The sequence below is a fragment of the Octopus bimaculoides genome, chromosome 10 (assembly GCF_046866305.1).
Source record: "Octopus bimaculoides isolate indiv1 chromosome 10, ASM4686630v1, whole genome shotgun sequence".
NCBI classification, from domain to species: Eukaryota; Metazoa; Mollusca; class Cephalopoda; order Octopoda; family Octopodidae; genus Octopus; species Octopus bimaculoides.
In genome coordinates this window covers 41,105,738-41,129,099 of record NC_142937.1, presented here as the reverse complement: position 1 = coordinate 41,129,099, position 23,362 = coordinate 41,105,738, and the positions used below count along the sequence as shown (strand labels likewise).

General features: G+C 34.5%; 1 protein-coding gene across 6 annotated transcripts in view; it reads right to left on the bottom strand.

Annotated features, from left to right (window-relative positions):
• The window catches only part of LOC106881299 (uncharacterized), a 233,516-nt gene that overhangs the window by 63,132 nt on the left and 147,022 nt on the right, over positions 1–23,362 (bottom strand). The window contains exon 1 of one of the 6 annotated variants that reach the window (XM_014931632.3): positions 18,397–21,296. The exons of 4 other annotated variants lie outside the window; for them this stretch is intronic. The gene's annotated coding sequence lies outside the window, so the exon portion shown is untranslated. Of the gene's footprint in view, positions 1–15,150; positions 18,186–18,396; positions 21,297–23,362 lie in introns of those variants that run through there. One more of the 6 variants, XM_052971138.2, reaches the window with a different exon arrangement.

Here is a 23,362-nt window from a genome sequence, read left to right as displayed (position 1 = left end):
AAAAATCTGTCAGTGGCCAGCGAGCGCATACAGACACGTGTACCATGTGGGTTTTCTGTAACATTTTCTCAGAACAAAACTATTCTATTGAGACATAAAAGAACATTAGTCAAATTAGCTTTTAATTAATCTACCTCAGATGAATTAAAGAAGTAAAAACAAAGACTACCTTAGCAGGATGTGAACCTAGAAGATTAGGAATTATTAGCTAAATCAGTAAAACATCCAGTCTAGTATTCTGCTATCTTCCAAGTTTGTTCTTTTCTTGAAGCCAAACTCAAGTTTTTTGAAATATTATTACCAGTCTTCCAAGTTACATCTTCCAAATTTATCAACCTTTACAACTACAAGAATGCTGAAGCAAAATATTCACAGACTGGAGACAATTGAAAAAATATAAGCTAACTTACTTCTTTCTTTCCCTCCCCGCAAACAGTAATAAGATAATAGATTCAGTAACACAACAGGATGAGAGATATTATTTCCCAATTCACAGCACTTTGCGAAAATAGTGGATGGTAAAGAAGGTAGAGAGATTGCCATCCAACCTTCCAAATAAAGCAGCTCTATATCAGTTGACAATTATTCATTGATATATATATATACGCTAAAACTGTTGACAAAGCATTAAATATTTCAACCCTGTTGCTATGGAGAGTTTGCTATGAAAATATGTCAATGTAGGAGTAAATTCAATTTTGTTTCTTCTTTCTGTCCTTATATAAACACATATATTCATTCACATTTATGCAAACACAGATGCACACACACTCCTTCTGTGTGTGTGAAATCATAGCTATTACTTATATGTGAATATAGCTTAGTAAAATGTACATGCTTTTGCAGATTGTTTTAGGATGCTATGTAGCTGTGAGCAAAGACCTCTACTCAACCTTGATCCAACAGAAGACACAGGATGTGACAACTGAAAGGAAAAAACACTGCACTGAGTGCTCAGCTGGTACTCATTTCAGTTGAGTAGACTAGAGAAATGTGAAATTAAGTGCCTTGCTCAAGGGCACGAAACACTGCCTAATCCAGGAATTTAACCTATGAACATATGCTCATGAGCCCAACACTCTAATCTCAAGTCCACAGGCTTCCCATGTACACATATACATTTCCCCACCCTATATGCATGTGTATATATCATCATCATTTTAGGCCTGTTGATGACATGTAAAAAGCACCCATCACACTCTTGGAATGTTTGGCATTAGGAAGGGCATCCAGCTGTAGAAACCATGCCAAATCAGACTGGAGCTTGGTACAGCTCTCTGGTTAACCAGTTCCAAACCATCAAACCCATGCCAGCATGGAAAGCAGATGCTAAATGATGATGACGATGATGATCCCTGCTAGCATAAGGTGGATGGGAAATCATGATTTAATTTCTTTTCAGAACTGACTGCCCTTGTGGACCACTGCATGCATTTATCATGTTGGGCTGCTTTCTATGGCAGGTCCATTCAATCACCAACCATTTTACAGAAAGTGCTTGCTGCGTTTTATCATGGCATCAGCACAAGAGAGAGTGTCATGTTCTTGAGCACAAAATTAATGACTAATGGGACAACTTTACCCAGAACCTCCACATGTTCTCCAACCACTTTACAGGGAAGATAATCTCAAGAACTGATCATTTTTTTGAAAGTGACAACAAGGGAAAAACAGTCTGACATTTTCTAGGGAAAAGCAGATATTGAGTAAATGCATTTCTGACTCAATCAGCATAATAAGTACTAGGAATAAGTTTAGAGAACACTTATGGCCTAGGCTAACGTGCGTAACTGAATCAAAAATGAGTTAACTGCAGCCTCACAGAGTAGCATGTATTTGGACAACAGAAACAAAATAGGTACACTAAATACAAGATTAATTCGTGATTTAATGAAATTATTTACAATTTAGAGAATGTAAACAGATGTGAGGTGGCAATTGCAACTGACATTATATGTAGTAGGAAAGTTCACTTTGTAACCAAGTGGCTTTGTATGTTATCCAAATGTGCAGTACTTTAGAGGAAAGATTTTCTACTATAACCTTCACAACTTTGAGAATTTCATATATGGGAACTTTTATAAAAATCAGAAGCCTGTCATGACAGTATACGTGTGTTTAGTCATAAGAAGAGTTTTTATAGCCGTTTGGTGTCGACAAGATAAATGACATAAAGAAATTATAGAGTAGCCAAGGACTCTCCCCAACAGCTCACTTTGACAGCGTTTTAAATGCCACAATAGAAAAAAAGTGTTAACAAGATATACATATATAATATACACGGGTATGTGGCTAACATATCTGTCATAATGAATACAGTCAGAAAACATGGAGAAATTAAAAGAACTAGAAAACTTCAACATCCACAACAGCACAAATAAAACTATTAATAGTACAATGTCTCCATGTATAAACACAAACACTAAAATAAACACAAAGCACAAGATAAAAAAAAGGCCAATAGAAAAGCATTCATCAACAACAGGTATTCTGACAAAGTAATAGATGAAGCCTTAAAACAACAGTCACAAAAATATAAGCACTACACCTATTAAAAATACTCTAACTAATGAATCATATACTAACCATAGGAGAGATATTCACACATTATCAAAAACCTCATAAAAGAGATCACAACAATATCATACAAACTAATATTATACTGCAAAAACACTAAGATCAAAAACTGTTTACACACACACACATCTTGTCTCAATAAATATATATTTTTTGTTTTTTCAACACAGAAGCATAAGTGTACTAATTATAATTTCAACCCTGCAAAACAGATCTCATTGAATCTTGTTTGTTGCCACATCAAGAGCAATGTAGCTAACCTTGTGAGTATATAAAGGCACGCTAATTTGGGAACAGGAATTTTGTGAGTGAGTGTGATTTTGTTTAGGTGAAATCACACCATCATCTGATTTTTTCAATTATCTATTCAGTAAACAACACAGGACACCAGAGGTTTCTTGAAACAAAGCTTTAAGTTACCCTAAATTTCCTTTATTTCACAATAATGTCCACACACACACACACACGTATATATATATATACATATATAAAAATTCCTTTCATAATTTTTTTCCCATACACTTCAATTCCAAGCTGCTTTTTTTTCCAGTTTTTATAATTTCATTTATTTTTTTTTCTTTTAAATAACTGTTTACCTTCTCATTTGCCAATCTATTTGCTTTTGATATTTCCTTTCAGTGTAGTTTATATATATAACACATTGCTTCTTAGCTTCCAACAATTTATTATATGGACATATCTTCTTTCAGTTGTATCCCTACCATATTTCTCCATTCATATCTACAATCCTCTTTTTCAAGTTTCCTTTCAGTTTCTGTGCAAATAAGTATTTTCAACTTGCAAATCCATTATTTCCAATATTCACTATCAATGTTTCTGACACAAACACACGTGTGTGTGTGTGTGTATAGATATACATACATACACACATCAGTTCCATTTTTTTTTTATCTTTCAAATAAGTGAACATAGATGTGTTTCTTTGTTACACACACACACACACACACATATATATGAGAGAGAGAGTGTGTGTGTGTGTGTGTGTATAACAGCTTCCAATAACATATCGGTTCGGTTATTTCTAAAGCAGGGGGTTTTCAATAACACAAACTGCTCAGTTTTTAAATTTACATATTCAGCTGTCTACTTCACATATTGCAATTTTTAACACTTAACACATTACAATTTAATGCAATTTTTTACACTTATGCATTTCAATTTCGAAAGGTTCAATTGAAGCTTTCAATTTCATATATTGCATATTTCATATCTATCTGTTTCAAAAATTTCATTTAACATTCACACTTCTGCATTTCAAGTTTTCTACACTTATATACATACAAAGTTTTCTTACAATATTTACAAAGTATTGTTTGCATGTTGCATAACTACAGACGCCTATTTTAGAATTTTCATTTTAACCTTTTAAATGTGATAACCCCCAATTCTTAAGAATGGTGCATCACTTTATTTTCCCTTGCATCTTACATATCCATTCTATACATTTCTTTGAATATATTTACAAACACTAAGGTAGAACAGAGAAACTATAAAACTGTCACCAGTGTATGCATATATGCACACATATACACATATAAATGTGACAAACTGGCAGTCATAGAGCAGGGAATTGAATGGCTGATAGTATTAGGTCTGATTCTCACCATTCTGAATTCAGATAATACTATGGTCAACTTTATCCTTCATCCTTTAAGGATCAATAAAAACACATCAAGCCTAAGCAGTGAACTGTTGAAATGGTGGGCTGGCTGGACAGGATGCCTCAAAATTCTAACAACAATATTTGCAATGATATCAGTGCCAAGTTACTTCAGTCCACGTGTAGCAGCTTACCCTTCAGACAACCTCAGTGGCATAGAGAAAGGAAACATGAATTAGGCCTGGGTTTTAGGGAGCAAGTGCATGATCAATTCTGACATACAAGGGCACTGTATGTATGTGTGTATATATTTCACTTAGGCATATATGTGTGTGCTCTTGTGTATGTGTAAACAGACAGACTCACACAAATACACATACATTTTCAAATGCACACATTCATACATACACACATGTATATGTAGTTTTCGACACTGTTATTAAATATGCTTCTGACCATAACAGAGCTTAAGACTGGTTGTTTGTGGGAACTTCTGTAAGCTGATGACCTACTTCTCACAATAAGTTAAAAAAAAAAAAAAAAAAAAAAAAAAACTGAGCAAAGGCTAAAGTATAAGTAAGAAAGTAGGCAGAACCCTAAAAACATGTTTAAGGATGTACATTTTATATATACACACACATACATACATATACATCTGTGTATAGATTATACACACATGCATCTATATATATATGTATTCACATATATATCTATATGCATGACTATCATTAATTTTTAACAGCTGTTTTTCCATGCTTGCAGGTTCTTATTGTTGCAAACTTTACCTGTTTCCAAGCAAGGAAATATTTCTTCATGGTTGGACATGTTTTTATAGTCGATTAGAAAATAAGTGACACTGTTTGTGTGAGGGTGACACTCATTTGCATCTCACAAAGATGTCAAGACAAGGTCTACACATATGGGCTTCCGTCAACCAAAACCACTTACAAAGGCTTTGATCAGTCTGGAAGTACAAAAGATAGGTGCCCATGGTTCAACGCTGTAGAACTGAGCCTAAAATTGTGGTTGGAAAGAAAACGTCTTAACCACACAGTAATGCTTGTCAAGATATATAACAATATACTTGAAGAAAGAACGCAACACTAGGCTATAACAAAGTAGAGTGAGGTATATGAATTTAATTTCAGCTCAAAAGACTGTTTAACTGATGAAATGTCTCTCATTTCATCTGAGTCATCAAAGTGGGAAATCATAGGATTAGGATTTATTCTGTGGATCCATTTGCAGAGATGAGAGAACTTTTGTAATCAGCCTTTTCACGTAAGATACATATGACTGTTCTATGTATGCCTGTGTGTATGTATATATGCACCCTACGTCTATAATATTACTGTTTTTGAATAGTGGATAAATAAAATGAAATAAATTTCAGATTATGTGTGTGTACTGATTTCAAAACAGATTCAATAGGCAGAAGGAAAAAGGAAAACAAAAAGCAAAGAAATATTATATGCCAAAATTATGATGAGAAAAACAAAAGCTAAAAACGATTAATTTGATAAATGAGGTGGTGAGGTTCAACTAATGATTTGCTGGGACAGCTTAGGAAACCCATTTAGGGAAAGGTTACAGGAGTTTGGAAGGGTAAATTTTTCAGCCTTATATGAAAATAACAAGGAGCTTTCTTTGTTATAATTGTATACAAAGCTGGTGAAGCCTTTATGTACAGAAATCTTTTAATTTTCTTTCTTTTTCCTGTAAAGCCAGTTAATAAAAGTATAAAGAAAAGCTTCACTGTGAGATGAGAGGTAAACAGGTTAATAAGTAAACTCTTAGGTTTCATGTGTTAGGGGTATGTATGAGTGTATACACAAGCATGCACATATGTACATGTGTATACAAACACATATACATGTAATATACACATGCATCTAATGTAAAGTTATATGTAAGGACAGACAAAAACATTAAATCAAGAGGAATAAAAGGCAAAGTTAACACTTCCAGGATTTAACCTCAGAAAGTAAAGGGCCAAAAGAAATACCACAAGGCATTTTGTCCAACATTTTAACAATTCTGTTTCTCTACAATAATAATAAAAACTAAAAAAAAGTTTTTAAACATATTGGTTGTAATGTAACTAAATATTTAGAAAGAAGGGAGAAAAAAAATTAACAAACATTGCTTTGGTAAGGAAAAAAAAAAAAAACTGATTATCCACATTATTCAGAAATGGTATCAGTGAGAATATGTTTAAACAACTAAACTGACCAGGGAAACAGATAAAGAAAAGAACTTTTGACTTATTTCAAGCAGTAAATTTGTTGCTAATTTCAATCTTTAATGAAACTCCTCCCACCTCTTTATAGAAATAGTGAAACTGACAAACTGATAATATGCCTCTCTCTGTCTCTCTCATCCCTTCACTTTCTTAATATTAAAACCTTCCATGTGAATCACATAAACTCTCCCCCCCCTCTCTCTCTCACACACACATACACAGTAATGTCTATACTGAAGCAAAGATAAGTTTTTAACAGATCAAAGTGGGGTGAATATCTTTTGAAAGTTAAATTGAGCTATTATATATACTCGACAGTCTGAATAGACAAGTGGTAAAACCGTTTAACAACCCCATGCAAATTTACAAGGAAACTCAACACACAAGTAATGAATATTCAATTTTAATAGAGACAAAACCTAACTAAAGTTACTACTACTGCTGCTGCTACAACAATAATTACTACTACTTCTACTACCACTAATAACTACCACCACCACCACCAATAGAGCCATTAATTATAATAATTATACATTTTTGTTTCTGCTTTAATGACGCTTGTATTGTTCTAATGATACAAAACTGAAATATCCCATGAGAACCAGTTCAAGAAAAAGAGCAAGAGTGAAATTAAATAAAAAGATGGAAACAGAAAATTAAAAAATATAATAGCAAATATTAACAGAAAGAAAAGCAGCAGCTGACGAAATACTATGAGGCATTTCTTCTAGCTCTTAACATTCTAAGTTCTAATTCTATTGAGGTCAATTTTAACTTTCATCCCTCCCAGGTCAATAAAAATAAAGTACCAGTCAAGGGCTGGGTTGATAAAAATCAACTTACCTCAACTCCCACACACTTCAAAATTTTGGTCAATTTCAGATGTGTTTAGCATTTTAAACATCAATATTTACTGTAACAGTAATTTCAATGCTACAAAAGCCATAACTCTTAGGGGAGAATATAAGTTACTAAAAGATGATAATGAGTTTGAAATTAAGATCTGGCTGGACTTAGTGAGGGATGATAAATACTAATGTTTATATTTGTGCATAAGGAGGACTCAACTAACATGAAAAATTTTAATAAGAAAGAATTCATAAAAATAATTTTGTAGACACATTACTAATTGTGCCTCTGTCAAAAACCAAAAGCCTGTTTTGGTTTTCAAAGTAGAAGGGAAGCATTCAACCAAATTCATCTGAACATATTACTAATTTTAATTATAACATATTATAATTAATGTGATAGATTTAAAGAGATACTCATTACCACGCAGCACGAAACAAGAGTCCAGAAAAAAAAACACTCATTTCATGTCATACTAAATTGAAGACCATTAAATATTAATGCTATGATTTCAAGGAAGTTGACCCCCCACCCCCCCAAAAAAGATAAAGAGTGGAGTGAATGATAGTGGAATATCAACCATAATAAAAAGAAGCAATCTAACAATAAAACATTTTAGTTTGGTGCTCTCTAATTCCCGTCATCTTACAATCATATAAACAATAGCAACGATAGTAATGACAATCATAATAACGTTAATAATATTAAAAAGTCTATATTAAATTAAGTGTTTTAAGTGAACAATTTGTTATTAAAATAGAACTAAATGTGTGAGAGCATTTCCGAGTGGATGCAATAGGGAAAGAAATGGACAGATTCATGCAGATGTATGCATGTCTGTATACTACTATATACTAACAAACTTCATGGTCTATTTGCAATTTAGTATTCATGTGTCTATTCACTGTCATAATACTGTTTGTTTTAAGAAGTATTTATATTGTGTATATTTATAATTATTCAATGCTTAGACATGTTTGTGCATATGAATGTTATCAACATATTAAATATAAATAAAATTTAACATGACTGGAGGAAAGGATTTTGTAATAGAAATTTAATCCAATATAAAAATTAGTTTTAAAGTTAAAAGAAAAAAAACTGAAGGAAAAGAAAATGAGATAAAAATTTGCTTCACACCAACTGAAAAGTAACAATGACATGCCTATCATAAGGTACAGATATTCAACAACACCTGCAGCTAAACTATAAAGTTGTCCTGGTAGTGAAAGTAGTAACAAAATTCATTAAGACATTTTCAAACCTACCTGACACTGACTGCCCTTATGTAATACAAAGCCTCCTATTTCAAGGAGTTCAGATTTAAATCAAAATTAAAACCTTCCAATATATATAAGAACCTTTTGTTAAGTTATGCTGCAAAAGTTTGATAATAACAAAGTAACTCTAATTCCCATCAATCTCTTGGTCATTCTCAAAAGTAACTGAAAGTCAGTGTATGTCACTGGAGACAAAATGGTTAATAATGATTATATTTAGTGAAAATAATAAAAATATTAATGCAATGAAACATTCTGGTTTTTAAAAAAAAACAGAAAAAGTTAAAAATTGGCATATAGTCAACTGACTAGACTTAGTATATTAGCAGTAGTATCAAACATGGAGAAGAGGAGAGACAAAGTAAACTGTGGAGTAATTGAAACTAAAAAAAAAAAAAGTAAATGATTTAAATTAAAGCTTGGCAATGAACTGGCCACACCACCATATTCTTAGTAATGACCATAATATGACTACGAGGGTAGATGAGACAGTAAAATAGTAGGATATGTATTTTAAGCACTTTTCTCAAATCCTGGCTGTTCTGAATTGAAAGTCAATTGTATGTCCAGTCATTTAACAGGGAATAAAGATTATAGTAAAGTTCTTAAGATATGTAAAATGTGTGTGGGCACACATGTGTGAGGGTGTGTATGTTTCACTGCCTGCCATAATCAATGCAAACTTGACAAAGAATCTAATCTCAGTATTGTCCCTTCAACCAGTAAATGTTCCTATACACCATGTGAGTCCTTAGTTCCCCCCAGGAATGGCCTACTTACCACCACATCCACTAATAACCATTCACACAAAAATAACATGAGATCTTTCGTTCCCTAATCAAGCATCAACCATACACAATCTTGATACCACAGATCAGACCTTTATTGATTTCATTGAGAAACCTTAAAAGCATCTTTCAGTGAGGCTATGCCAACTTTGTCTCATTTAACAGCCAAAAAAACCCTTAAATGTTATACATATCAAACCATTGCCAAACAGCACCCTATCTAAACATGAGTGGTATTGAACTAAACCCCTCAGTCACTCCAAATGCTAGGTTGCACTATCACTGAGGATTTATCCTGTTGAAAGTACATCCTTAGCCCTTCTCTTTAGGGTCAGAAAATATTCAGCTCACAACAGTTGCAGACACTGACTCAATTGAGACCTACAATGGAGTATTGTTCCCACATCAGGGACAATGCTGCTGTTGCGACTACATACACTGACATTCTGGAGTAGACAGAAAAGGGCCACTTATCTGATTGGCACTCCACCACTAAAAGATACACTCCAGCCTCTGGTCTACAGGCTTGCAGTCTCATCTCAATAGGAAAATAGAAGGAGTAGCATTTGCTGATTAGCTTCAGATAATGCTAGTAGTGGGAAATGTTATTACTACTTCTAGCAGCTTCAGCAACTATGTAGAGCAGGGGTTTTCAAACTTATTGTCAATTAAAAGATTTCGATTAAAAAACATATATAAGATCAAATTGCCCATAAAAAGTATTTGCTGTCCACGGACACCCTGTCTTGTCCTTGCGGACCCCCTGTGGTCCGGGGACCACAGTTTGAAAACCCCTCATGTAGAGGTCCCACCATTCGATCATCCATGAAATAGCATATGCAAAAAGCCAATTGCATAAATATACAGATACGTGGACATAATCACATAAATAACTATACAAAGATAAGATACAAATGTAGCTGAAGATAGTTTTACTAATTTTGCATCAGATAATAAGCAACTTCAGAAAATTGGTGTATCCTAATTATGATGATAAATGAAATGAAACAACTGATATTACCTCCAAACAATGAGAACAACCACTATTACTACCAAAAATAAACTTTCATAACAGAGGAAATGACTAATAACACGGATCATTATGGATCCCCTTAGCCAGATAATGGTGTGTGGTGAAGTTTCAGTGAAGGCTGAAATAGAAAAATAAATTAACAATAATAATAATAATAATGATGATGATGATAATATATCCAACAATAACAAAAAGAAAAAAATAGTAGACAACACCATGCAATATCCGGAAGTATGAGGGACTAATAAGTAAAGGGTAATAATAATGAATAACGAGAAACAGAAACAAGCTTAGAGCAGAAGGTGTGAGTAATCTGACTGACATGAAACAACAACTACTACTACAACAAAACCCGAGTTGGTGGTGGCACCACTCCTAGCCTAGAGGAAATTGTAGTAGAGCAATTATTGACTAATAATTAGATGACTGGTAAGCCAGTAAACTTTTAAAAAAGTAAATAAACTAACCAAGCCTTTTAAAAGAAATTATTACAAAAATGAAATGTATGTGTGTGTGTGTGTGTGTGTGTGTAAACATTCACAAAAGGACAAACCTAAAAACTTCGAATGAAAAAAATTTTTTTTTTGTTAAAATTCACATGATCATATTTTTGAAATGTGTCATTTAGGTGTGGGCTATTGAAAAAACAGAGATGGACAAAAAAATACGGAAATTCAATTACTAATATACTATTTTTTAAACTAAATTTCATAAAAAAAGAAGTAGCTTTGACAAAGAAACAGCTTCAAATGACATCATATTTGGTTAAACCAAATACCCTGTAAGAAGTTTCATTTCTCACACACAAATTTATTACATAACTAAACTGAAACAACTTACAAAACCATGAGTAAGAATATTGATATCTAAGCGCTTATAAAACAACTGGAGTGTTACTAGTTCTATGACAGGTAACTTTGGATGTACATCCAATAATTATAATTTAACTGATCAAATTTCCTGGTGCTTATACAAATTGATGAAATACTAATTTTCAAAAGAAGATTATTTATTACCTTAAAATAAAATTAGATAAAACAAATTTCTCTTTTGCATAAGTACTTTCTCATTTACCACTTCTTCTTCTCCTCCTCCTCTTCCTCTGTCTCTATGATGCTTTCTCTCTCACCATGTGTGTGTAGCCTACCTTTACTCACCACCTGCTGCCAAGCCTAGTATGAGCATTAAACCTTGCACTCCTTATGTCGACTCACTCTGTATCTCTCTTTCCCCATTTCTATGCAATGTAAACATGACAGGAGAAATAAACCAACCAAATAGGTTATTACAATATAGAGATAAGATGTTTATACATATTGATACACAAAGTAAATAGATCTTAGTTTTGATAAGCATTCAGTTATTTATTTAATCAAATGTATTACTTTTTCATTGAATTAATGTCTAAGTAGCTGAGTATTTCACAAACATATGCTCCCAGATGGTAATCCTGGGCTAGAGTCAGAATTCCATTTACAAATCTTGGGGCAACATGAAGCTATGGTAACACACACTTGCCAAAGAGGTTTCACAATGGACTCAGCCCAGTGTTGTGTGTTTATATAGCAAAGTGCCAAATTGCATGGCCTTGTCTCAACTCATACACACAGTTACGTACACAAGTGCCTTCTTTTTAAGCTAGCTTAGGCTGAATGAGCCTTACTGAGGTAATAATCCTTGGTGTGAGGCCCATCCTATAGCCAGCCTTGGTTTTCCATGTCAGGTATATTTTCTTCTCTCAAACAATACATACCCAAAATAACAAATCACACTGTTTATGGGAAGTATTCTTTTCTACTCTAGGCACAAGCCCTGAAATTTTAGGGGAGAGGGGGCAGTCAATTAGATCGACCCCAATATGCAACTGGTACTTAATTTATCAACCCCGAAAGGATGTAAGGTAAAGTCAACTTTGGCGAACTTTGCCTTTCATCCTTTCGGGGTCGAAAAAATTAAGTACCAGTTGCGTACTGGAGGCAATCTAATCGACTGCCCCTTCTCCCCCAAAATTTTGGGGCTTGTGCCTAGAGTAGAAAAAAATGAATACTTCTTATAAACAGTGTGATTTGTTATCCTGGGTATGTATTATGGGAAGTATTAAGAAACACTACTATCCAAACAGTTTCAATGTTTCACAAAGACATATACATGAACATATATACGATGGGTTTTGATACAGTTTCTTTCTACCAAGGTATCTACTCACAAGACTTTGGTTAGTCCAGAGCTATGATACAATATACTTGACCAAAAAGCCAGACACTAGCACCAAATTGCAAACCAAGTAATTGGGGTCCTTGAGAATTGATTTGGTAAGTAAAAACTCTCAAGGAAGCTCCTGTGTGCCTGTGTTGGTGTCCTCTTGTCTTGATATTGCAGGATAGTTGCAAACAAACATCACCTACATACAAGGAGTGTCTTCCATTTACAGCATACTCATGGGAAAAAGGAAATGGGTTACTTGAAAACAGGTGAGGCTTGGTGACAGGAAAGGTAACTGATCATGGAAAATATGCCTCAATGATTTCCATCTAACCCAAGATAGCATAGATCCTTAAAATGATGATGGTGATATAATAAATAAAAAACAAAGCTGAAATGGGAAAAACATTAAGAGAGAGAAGAGACAAACAAATAACCACACTGTGAAGTTATAGAAGTAAAACACATGGTGGAGAAAGCATGTAGGCATGATTAAGAAGTTTCCTTCCCAGCAACTTGGCATCAAGTTTGGTCCCACTGTGTAGCACCTTAGGCAAGTCTCTTTTACAAGTTTCACCCAACCAAAGCCCTGTGAACAAGTGGATTTGGAAGATGGAAAAAGAAAGAGACCAGCCATATTATATGTTTACAGTGTTTAGTGTCTTTTGCCTTCACATCATGCATTAGTTGCAAAAGAATGTCATCATCATACTTTTTCTCCAATCTTTGGAAAAACAAGACCAACCATGGAGGAATATTTCTATTTTTGGAAGCAAGTGAGGGCTGACAACTGGAAAGCATCAAACTACAGAAAAGCTGTCTCAACAAATTCTATTTGATCCAATCCAAGTACAAAACAGTAGATGATATATACATATATGTATGTATGTATGTATATATATATATATATATATATATATATATATATATATATATATATATATATATATACACACACACACACATACATATATCTAAATACACACAAAAGTGACTTTTAAAAGCATGATGCAACTTGGGAAAGTAACAGTGGTTGCATCCTTCTTTATTTGCCTAAAATAGATACTCAGAATGACAGCAAACATACACATTTTTGGACACAAAGGTTACCAGTACTTGGGTGGAGCTAACTTAGCTACATGCACATAAATGCTTTCTACCAGTCACTCAACATGTAATTTCTTATGATTAACAAAACAAGCATTTGAAAGTGTAATCATAGGTAGTGCGAGTGAGATCAATTCTGGATCCTCTACCATACAAAGCCCCTAAAATTTTTACGTTTATGGATATTTTATTTCACTATCTGATGTGTAATTCAGACTTTCTGAAATCATTAGCAGCTTCATGGTTATAGTCCATCATTGTGTGAATGTTGACATCCTGTGTTTTCATAGGATACAGTCCGAGAAAAATGGTGGTGTAATTTTTACATTCCCTAGCTCAGCATATCCTAAAATCTGTGGAAGAATACCTTACTTGAAAGGCAGGTTGGAATTGCCAACAGAAAAAGCATCCAGCCCTAAAATACTGCTACAAGTAAGTCTTTAACTCAAGCCAACATGGAAAAAAAAAATGTGTTTTATAGATACATGCATGTGCATACACACCTATATACACAGGTACATATATACAACACATACACACATCCATGATTTTCAATGTGGTCCGTTTAACATGCCACAGATAGCGGTCAAATGTTCTCAAAATTAGTCCCTACTATTTTACTTCCTATAATGCATTCATAAGCTCTCTACAGATAGGAATATGACTGGTGAATCACAATTGAACTTCTGATGATAAAATGCTTGACCAGGTCAAACTTGGGAGGTAAATACCAACAAAATACACATACATGTTTTCAAATACACACTCACACATCAAAGCAGACAGTTCAATTTTGATTTAAAAGGCCTACGGTGTTTCAGTCTAAAAGTTTGAGTAAAAGTCATAAAGTATAAATGAATTTTCTATGTGCATCGTTCATGGTCAGTTCACATGACAAACACATCTTTAACTAGTCCAGTCTTAACTTCAGTGGGCAAATCTATATTCAGAGAAGAAACTAACTTAACAGTTTGTACACCAAAACTATATCAGCCAATGTAACTTTTTCTCTTTTAAAATAATAAGATGTAATTTTTAAAATAATAAGATGTAATTTAAGGGGATTTAACTATATTTCTACAAAGTCGAACGGTTAACGTGGCTTCTTGTGGATCAGTCTTAGTATATAGCTGAAGAACCAGCTACTAGTGAGTTCTTAAGTTATACAAACAATAATATGCATGCATAACCAGTCAGTATATGCATGCTTAATACATTATATTATGTACAAATCTTTCCCAAAAGATGCTAGATTTGTGCTAAGTTCAGAAATATACAAAATATTTCAGGATATAAAAGCACGCACTTTTCATCATCTTTGTCATACGCAAAAATCACGTATAATATACGTACATCAATAGATTGAAAACCCACAATATAATAAACAAAAGAAGAAAAGAAAAAAGAGAACTAATTTAATATTATACTCAGTATATTAATTAAACACTCACATGTGACTTGGAATGTAATTTGAAATACTCCTCAAATGGAACAATTATTAGTCCCAAGTTTAAAAGCAACTTATATGCAGTCGCTGCTCAACCAGGGGAAACAACTGTGTAATTCTTGATGCATAAGCGAAACTGCGGTCTATTCATTGTGACAGAATTATAACGCTTTGTCAATGTGTAGCAGCAGTAAAGAGACGGTACAAGAGTTGGTTACTATGAAATAAGCAGATAAAGAAACATGTGCGCATTGTTGTCATCTTTCAATGGTAACCACACTTTATTTAGTTGGTTATCAAGTGGATCAAAACAGGCCGACGATAGAACATCTATCTGGTCGTTCGACATGTTAGAAACAATAGTCGAATCTTCTTCAAACCGCACCCTACCGTCTTACTTAAAAAAGGACGTAGTATGCAGGAAAAAAATGTGAAGGTCATAGTTTGCTCGGCCAGAGATGACCTGGGGCTGAACAACAACAACCAAATTTACAATCGTACACATATAATACAGAGCTTACTGTATAACAAAGCATGTGATGTGATGGTGCAACAACAGAAATAGTTATTTTCAATACATCTCATCTTGAAGTACCGGACAACACCCACAGATTGTATAACATAATGCACTCGTCAGAGAAGCTCATATTTACATTTTCAAATTGACAAAATCAAAGTTATTGTTCAGAATTGTCAGAGCGACAGAAAAAAAATGCCTTGTGGTAGGTGTTCCATCGTTCTGAGTTAAAATTTCACCGAGGTCAAAGTGTGCCTTTCTTTCATCTATTCGGGGTGTCCATAAGACAAAAGTTATTATTCATGTACTGGCGTCGACGTAATCGATTATCTATGCCACCACTCCCTCAAATTTCAGGCATTGTACCTTACGCTAGAAACAATTACAAGAGGAAGGTGTAGGTGTGAACGGTGAAATTCAAGTGGTTAAAAGGGCTTAGTGTATGCGACTGTAGGCTGATGTCAAGAACTGAACGAAGACTTTCGTGTACTAGAGTATACCAGGGTAGTGTGTAGGTTAATTAGAATATCCCCTGTGATATCCTATTGCCTTCTATTTTATGGATCCTATCTTGTTACAATGTTGGTGTATATGGATTTTGGTATATGTCACATTTGACTTTATTGTTATTGATGCGAATATCTCAGTTTCTAGTTTGTTGTTATTTGTATTCCGCTTTTGTACTTTCCCTAACTATAATAATTACCCCCCACCCCAAGAAATCATGATTACTATTATTATTGTAATTCTTCTCTTTTTTTTTGCAAGCCGACACGCTAATCCGATTAAGTCATCTGCCGATAACAAGAAATTAAGATACCTGCAAGGTAGTAGTCACTCTCTCCACCCTTTCTTACGCCGTATTTCCCACAACGAAATATCAATTAGTTCTGTTGACTTTGCTATTTATTTATATAAGGGACAAAAATAATAGGAAATAAACAACATCACCACCACCACTATCAATAAACTCTGGCAACAAATTTATAATACTGGTGAATGAAAGAAAGAAAAAAAGAGTTTCACTAAAAACAGGGAATGGGACCAGCGAATTATAAGTAATTAAATTAAGAAAGAAAAAATAAAGTAAATGCAAAGAACAAATTATTTCCAAATGTTGACAAAAAAAAAAATCAAAATCATTCGTTTCTACTTCGAAAATGTTTTTTCACTCAAAAGTACAATCAATATATAAAATTTGAGAGGGAGTGCTGCAGAGTTAACACACACACACGGATGACTAGACAAATGTTTTCATAATGCCTGATGACGAAAGAAACTCTACGTCTTTGTTCAAATTACCAGACATAGCATTGAAATTTCATTGAAATTCACCTTAGCATCTAAAGAAGAAAAATAAAAAAAAAATATAGGGTTGCACATTGGACAGAATAAACCTAATGGTCACGACCAGATGCACCTCATCAAAACAGACCAACATCAACCAACACCTATTTTAAAATCTATTTAAACTGATTTTTTACCAACAGAGATATCGTATGTCACAAAATTCTGATGAAAATAATGTGCGTTTATGTACACACCGAGAGCCACGGAACTGCTGACCCAGTTAAATGTTAAAGTACTACCAACAGTTTAAATCCAGAATATATAAACATATATGTTCACACACGCACACAGGAAACTTTCAGTAAACAGCAATATCTCAACATATTACACACAAACTCTTCATCTAAAACACCCAAGTCAGCTGTGTTATCCAAATTCATCAACCACAAAAGGTTAAATACTAACTGGTTGACAGGATAGAATATTTTTTTAGTTTTGTTTATCAAGACAACATATGATTTTTAACACAAGATATCTTACACATATCCGATCGTCCCCTGAGCCTTAATTTAATAAGTCTGCTGAAAAATAGCCGACCAAGGTTTACTCAACAACACCGATGGCCAAATAAACAAAGTATAAAATTGCAACATAATACAGATGGAAATTTTTTAAACACGAGAGTAAAAGTTCGTTTTCGGGCACGATATACCTACCGCCTTTCAAGTGTTTGAGTAAAATTATAATAAAATAAAAACCAAGCCATCGTAAAAAAAAAAAAAGTCAACGAGATCTTGTAGTCACATTTTTTTCCTCCTTTCGCTTTGCGAAGGTGCGTGTAAGAGTGAAGGTATAAACCGATTATTATCCAGGTTGTGGTTTTAGCTCGGTCCGTATCAGCATATTTATGTGCTCATATACACACATACATGCAGTCACATCGACGGATTAGCAGGAAATATAAACTAGGTGAATCCTATACAGTTTTGATTGTCATCAACGTAGATATATACTGATATATATAATGCATTCGGCATAATGGTTCTATATTCCATGTGGCAACACACACACACCTGAAACCATCGTGTTCAAAAACAAACCTGATAAGAAAGATGTGAGGTGGTAACAAAATGTAAATATTGTCTGTTTTCGAAATGCGTTCTTTTTCATGTATAGTATATAAACACATTTTACATGTGTGAACATCAAGGAATATTGTATGTTTCGGTATCATTACATAGATAAGCAGAGGGCACGATTACATATATCTGTGTAGTAGGACGGATTGGTTTTTATGAAAGGCGATGATAAGAAGCACAAAATCGAGGTAGAAAGAAGCAGAATTAAAAACAAAAATTCAAGCCCGAACGATAACATGAAAAAAAGACAATAAACAACGATATTAACAATTTTAAAAAATGGAAAAGAAATGATGCCACTCACTCGCTCGGTTTGCAGTAGCAGCAGACTTAAATCGCTCTTGCAATGAAAAACTATTCAATAACCCTCACAGAAAGCAGTTTTTTTTTTCCGTTTTTTCATTTCAATAAGAGATCTCTTTCCGCTTTCTTTCTCTACTATATATACATATCTTATATACACATATATACATACTCTTTTGTGTGTGTAGGTACATACATATGTATGTAATTATAACTATAAAAAAAAAACGTCAAAGTGAAAGAGCCCTGTCCTGTGAAGCTGTGCGGCTCGGATCCAATGAAAGAAGCAGCAGCAGCAGTGAAAGCGGTAGAAACAGCAGCAGCAGCTATAGTAACAGCAGCAGCTACAGTAATAGCAGCAGCTGCAACAACAGCAGCAGCAGCGGCGGCGGCAGCAGTTACAGCAGCAAACAACAAAATGTAAATAGTACAAGAGTACTTGCTGGCTGGTTTAGTTGGCTTTTGGTCTGCTTGCTTTATTTGTGTTTAGTACGTTTGGGACACAGCTGACTTGCTAGTTAGGACGGAAAAGTGAATGGACAGCACACACACGCGAGCAATGGCACATGCTTTACGCGTTCGTCGGAAGATTGGAGATGCAGCCGAGTGGCACTACCGATACACATATACCACCTACCTCCACTGCCACCTCTACGATAACGATTACAACAGTTATCACCACTACTACTCTTGTCAGCTGTTACTGGTGTGTACCGAGAGAGAGAGAGAGAGAGAAATACCTTGACAACCAAAACAATTTCTAAATTCGAAGGCTATTTAACACGATAACCATATAAGTGCAGCTCGACCGACTTGAGAAGAATACATGGTATTTAAAAAAGGGAATTCATTATCATCGTAAACAGCAAAGTATACGAATACAAGTATACACGAAACATCTCATTGCTTACCCTTAGATAAGCCCTTCCTCATGCATCAGACCTGAGGCCATTCTATCCATTTCCTGTGTGAAAAGAAATCGGGTCCATATAACAGAATGCGTAATTTGCATTATGGAATGTGTACTTCTCTAAAACATCCTGATGTGATTTGAAAGAGATTCGATTATGTATTTCGTAGCTGGTCGAGCGACAACACGGAGAGGTCTTATCGTGGTCCGTTTATCCAGTAGAATATCAAGCTGAACAACAGATGACTTCTTGTTTACTATTACCACTATCATCATCATCATCAACAATGGTGTCAACGACGGGAGATAACAGATCGAGAGGGACTTCGGACAGATTCACGAGACTAATTAATTTTTTTTTTTTTTAATTCACGCGTAAAATTGGAAAATTTACATCTGTTTATGTTCTGTAGCTAATGTTTAAAGTGCATATGTGCGTGTTTAAACGGAGCCAGAATAGACCTAAGCAAATACTGTGGCCGGCATAAACAGGGAACTCTTCATTCAAACCGATATCGACTGCGATGATATACTAACAAATACAAGAACAAATAACAAAGATGGGATGCACTAGGTTGCACTTCTCATTTCATCCACATTAACACGGGATACACAAGCATATGCACATGTGCACGCGCACACATATACATATAAGCATGCATACATGGGTGTGATTATATAGGTGTATATAGACACACAAATATACATACATCTGTACATGTATGTATATACATATATATACATGCACTTTTAAGCACAAATATATAAAGATAACACATTTAAAAAAAAGTGTACATGCGCACACACACACACACACATTTATTGCTCCCGGATCCTCCACTTCATTTTCTGTCACTGTCCTCTTCCCCGGTTATTCTGTATCCGAAACGCCTTCCTCTCATTTCTCTCCATCGGACCCAACCCCTTTCCGTTAACGTCTCTCCTGATTTCATGTCACACTCATCTATTTCTCCCTCTCTCGTTCCCATTTCACTCACATCTCCCGTCCATATTCGCTTTATAATGTTGGCTAGCCCTGGACCCAACCTCTTACAACTCAGCTTATAAACAATGCCACTGAGCCCCCGCCCTTCTCACTAACTCTCACCCCACCCCCACCAATAGTGTTTACTCTGTTACTCTCAACTACCACCCTCTCTATTATACTCATGTTATTTGACGCTTCCTCATCAACTCACTAAAATACCATGCCCTCTTCTATTCTCCTTCAGTTACGGGGCCCACATTTGGCACTTCTTCCAATCTGCAGTGCTCGGAGCAAGAAAAAAAACCCAAAAAAAACGGCATACTCTGCAAAGTGGTTGACGTTAGGAAAGGCTTCTGGCTGCAGAAGCTGATACTAGAGCACAATACAGAACCTCAATTCGTTGGATCTTATTGAACCATTCAACGTAGAACACAAGTGTGTGTGTGGTTGCAGACACAGCTATGTTATAATGAACTTTGCTTCCCATTCATGCAGTCTTGGGTTCAGTTCCACTGCATGTTACCTTGAGCGAGTGTCTTTGACAAAAGCTGTAGGCTACCCAAAGCCTAGTAGGTACCGGTGGTAGATGGAAACTGAAAGAAGCCTGTCGAGTGGGAGAGTGTGTTAGTGTCTGCTTGTCTTGACAAAGCAAAATAGTAGTGTGTTACTGTCATATAAGCAGAGTCATTCATTTTCAATCTTCCATAAAGATATGTCTTGACCATGAGGAAATATTACCTAAACAGGTGAGAGGTAGCAATAGTAAGAGTATATGGCCTTAGAAAATTTGCCTCTACGAATTCCATCTAAACGATACAAGCAAACAGTGTGCACGTCTGCATAGATGAAACACACACACACACACACACATCATTAGTTCCTATATATATCTCATCATAGAAGTTGTTTGGAACTCTGCATTTGATGTTCTAGGTGCAGCAGATCATCAAGGGAACACTTTATAACATTACATTACAGAGATCTAATATTTACATTCAGTCTGTATATCATAATATAAGTAGTAGTAGTGTGAGTGTGTGTATATCTATCTATCTATCTATCAAACTGTCTGCATATATATATATATATATATATATATATATATATATGCATGTATGTATATTGCTCAACTCGGCCATTAGACACACGTATACATTTTTTTGTTTCAGTCATTAAACTGCAGCCACACCAAGGCACCGGGCTGAAGAATTTTAGTAGAATGAGTCAAACCCAGTATTTTTAAGGCTAGTATTTAGTCTATCAGTTTCTTTTGCTGAACTGGTATGTTATGGGAACATAAACCCACCAAGCAATGGTGGGGGATAGACGCAAGGACACACAGTGATACACATACACACATACACACACATATACACACACACACACAGTGATCGCTTGACTAACTCGAGGTGTTACATTCCAAATCTCCCCTTGATAGGTGAAAATCCGTGAAGTAAAAACAGTACTGTATATTCTTTTACTACTATTTCTATAATTTATATATATTTATTTTATTATAAACACAAAACAACACCATGGAGGAATCGACGTAAGCTTAAATAACAAACTGAGATAGGTGAACACGATATAGCAAGGGATTACTGTATGTATAAAATAGGCTTCTTTCTTTCTATTTCCATCTACCAAAGCCATCACAAGGCTTTGGTCAGCCCAAGGCTATAACAGAAGTCACTTGCTCTCAGTGCCATGCACTTAGGGCGAGTATCTTATCACACAACAGTGCCTCTATCTATGTGTACTTTTTACATAGTGAAGTAAGGTGCACAACATACAAAAAGTATTTAGAACTCCATGACTATATTTATACAGTGAAAAGAATCCTTGCATATTATTCACCCACTTTTGTTACTGGTCTCTAGAATTACAAAGATCACAGAGGATACAAAGAAAAGAAAACAAGTGGAGTTGGCTGAAATTATCTACTTATGTCATTCAGATTTATGTTTAAGAGAAAATTATAATGAGAAATTAAAGAATGAAATAATTTAAGCAAGGTGTAATTTTATATACCTGCACATTGTTAAAGTTACACGCTTTTGCTTCGATGATGAGAGGATATATAATGTATAAACTTGTTCAAGGTAGTCTAATTAGGATCCATAATAGTCACTGAAACATGTGTAAGACTGACAGAAGTAAATAGTTTCAGCATTAACTCTTAACTTCTGTTTGTGTGTGAGTGCACATGTGTAAGCATGTTTGTATATATATATATATATATATATATATATATCTTCTGAAAAGGCATAGGCAAAGCAAAATACATAGAGCAATGCTTATGTATTAATAAATGTTACACACACACATATGCATACATGCATTTGAGTGTGTGTGTGTATGCATCCTTGTGTTTATTTTCAGGGCCCCAATACTGCTTGACAACCAGTGTTAATTTATGAGTCCATACTTTGGCACTTCAGCAAACCAGGCCAAGAGAATAATGTAAGACTTAAAAAAATAAGTGAATGTATAAATGTGTGTGCATGTGCAAAGAAAAAAAGAGAGAGAGGGATGGATGGATGTAAGCTACCACTTGTTTAGTTTGATGAATTTCTATGCTAGGATGGGTTAGACAAACCTGTTACGAGGCTTTGTTTTACACTATGATCTCATTCCAGTCATTAACTCCTACTTGTTTTTTAAGTAAGGGATCTCTTATTCCACATGACTTCAAAAGCGCAAAGCAAGCAGACAAGTTGTTGACAGGGCAAGAGCCAACACATATGCATGACAGTATACAAATTATACTTTATATATAAATTCCCAACATATATTTCCTATGGTTAGTTGCGGTTCATTAGTAAATATATTAGTTTACACATACTAAGATATACGTTTGAGTACACAAATACATTGTATACTGACCCTTTTTTTTTTTTTTTTGTGAACATAAACTGGAAAGACCTACATTGTAGTTTTTATGATATTACACATTTTTCATGATTAATCAAGATTTTTTGTTGCATTTTTTACAAGGAATCTATTTCCAACCAGATTTGCTTGATCGCCACTTCTTTCTATGTATAGCCTCTGGCTATATATATATAT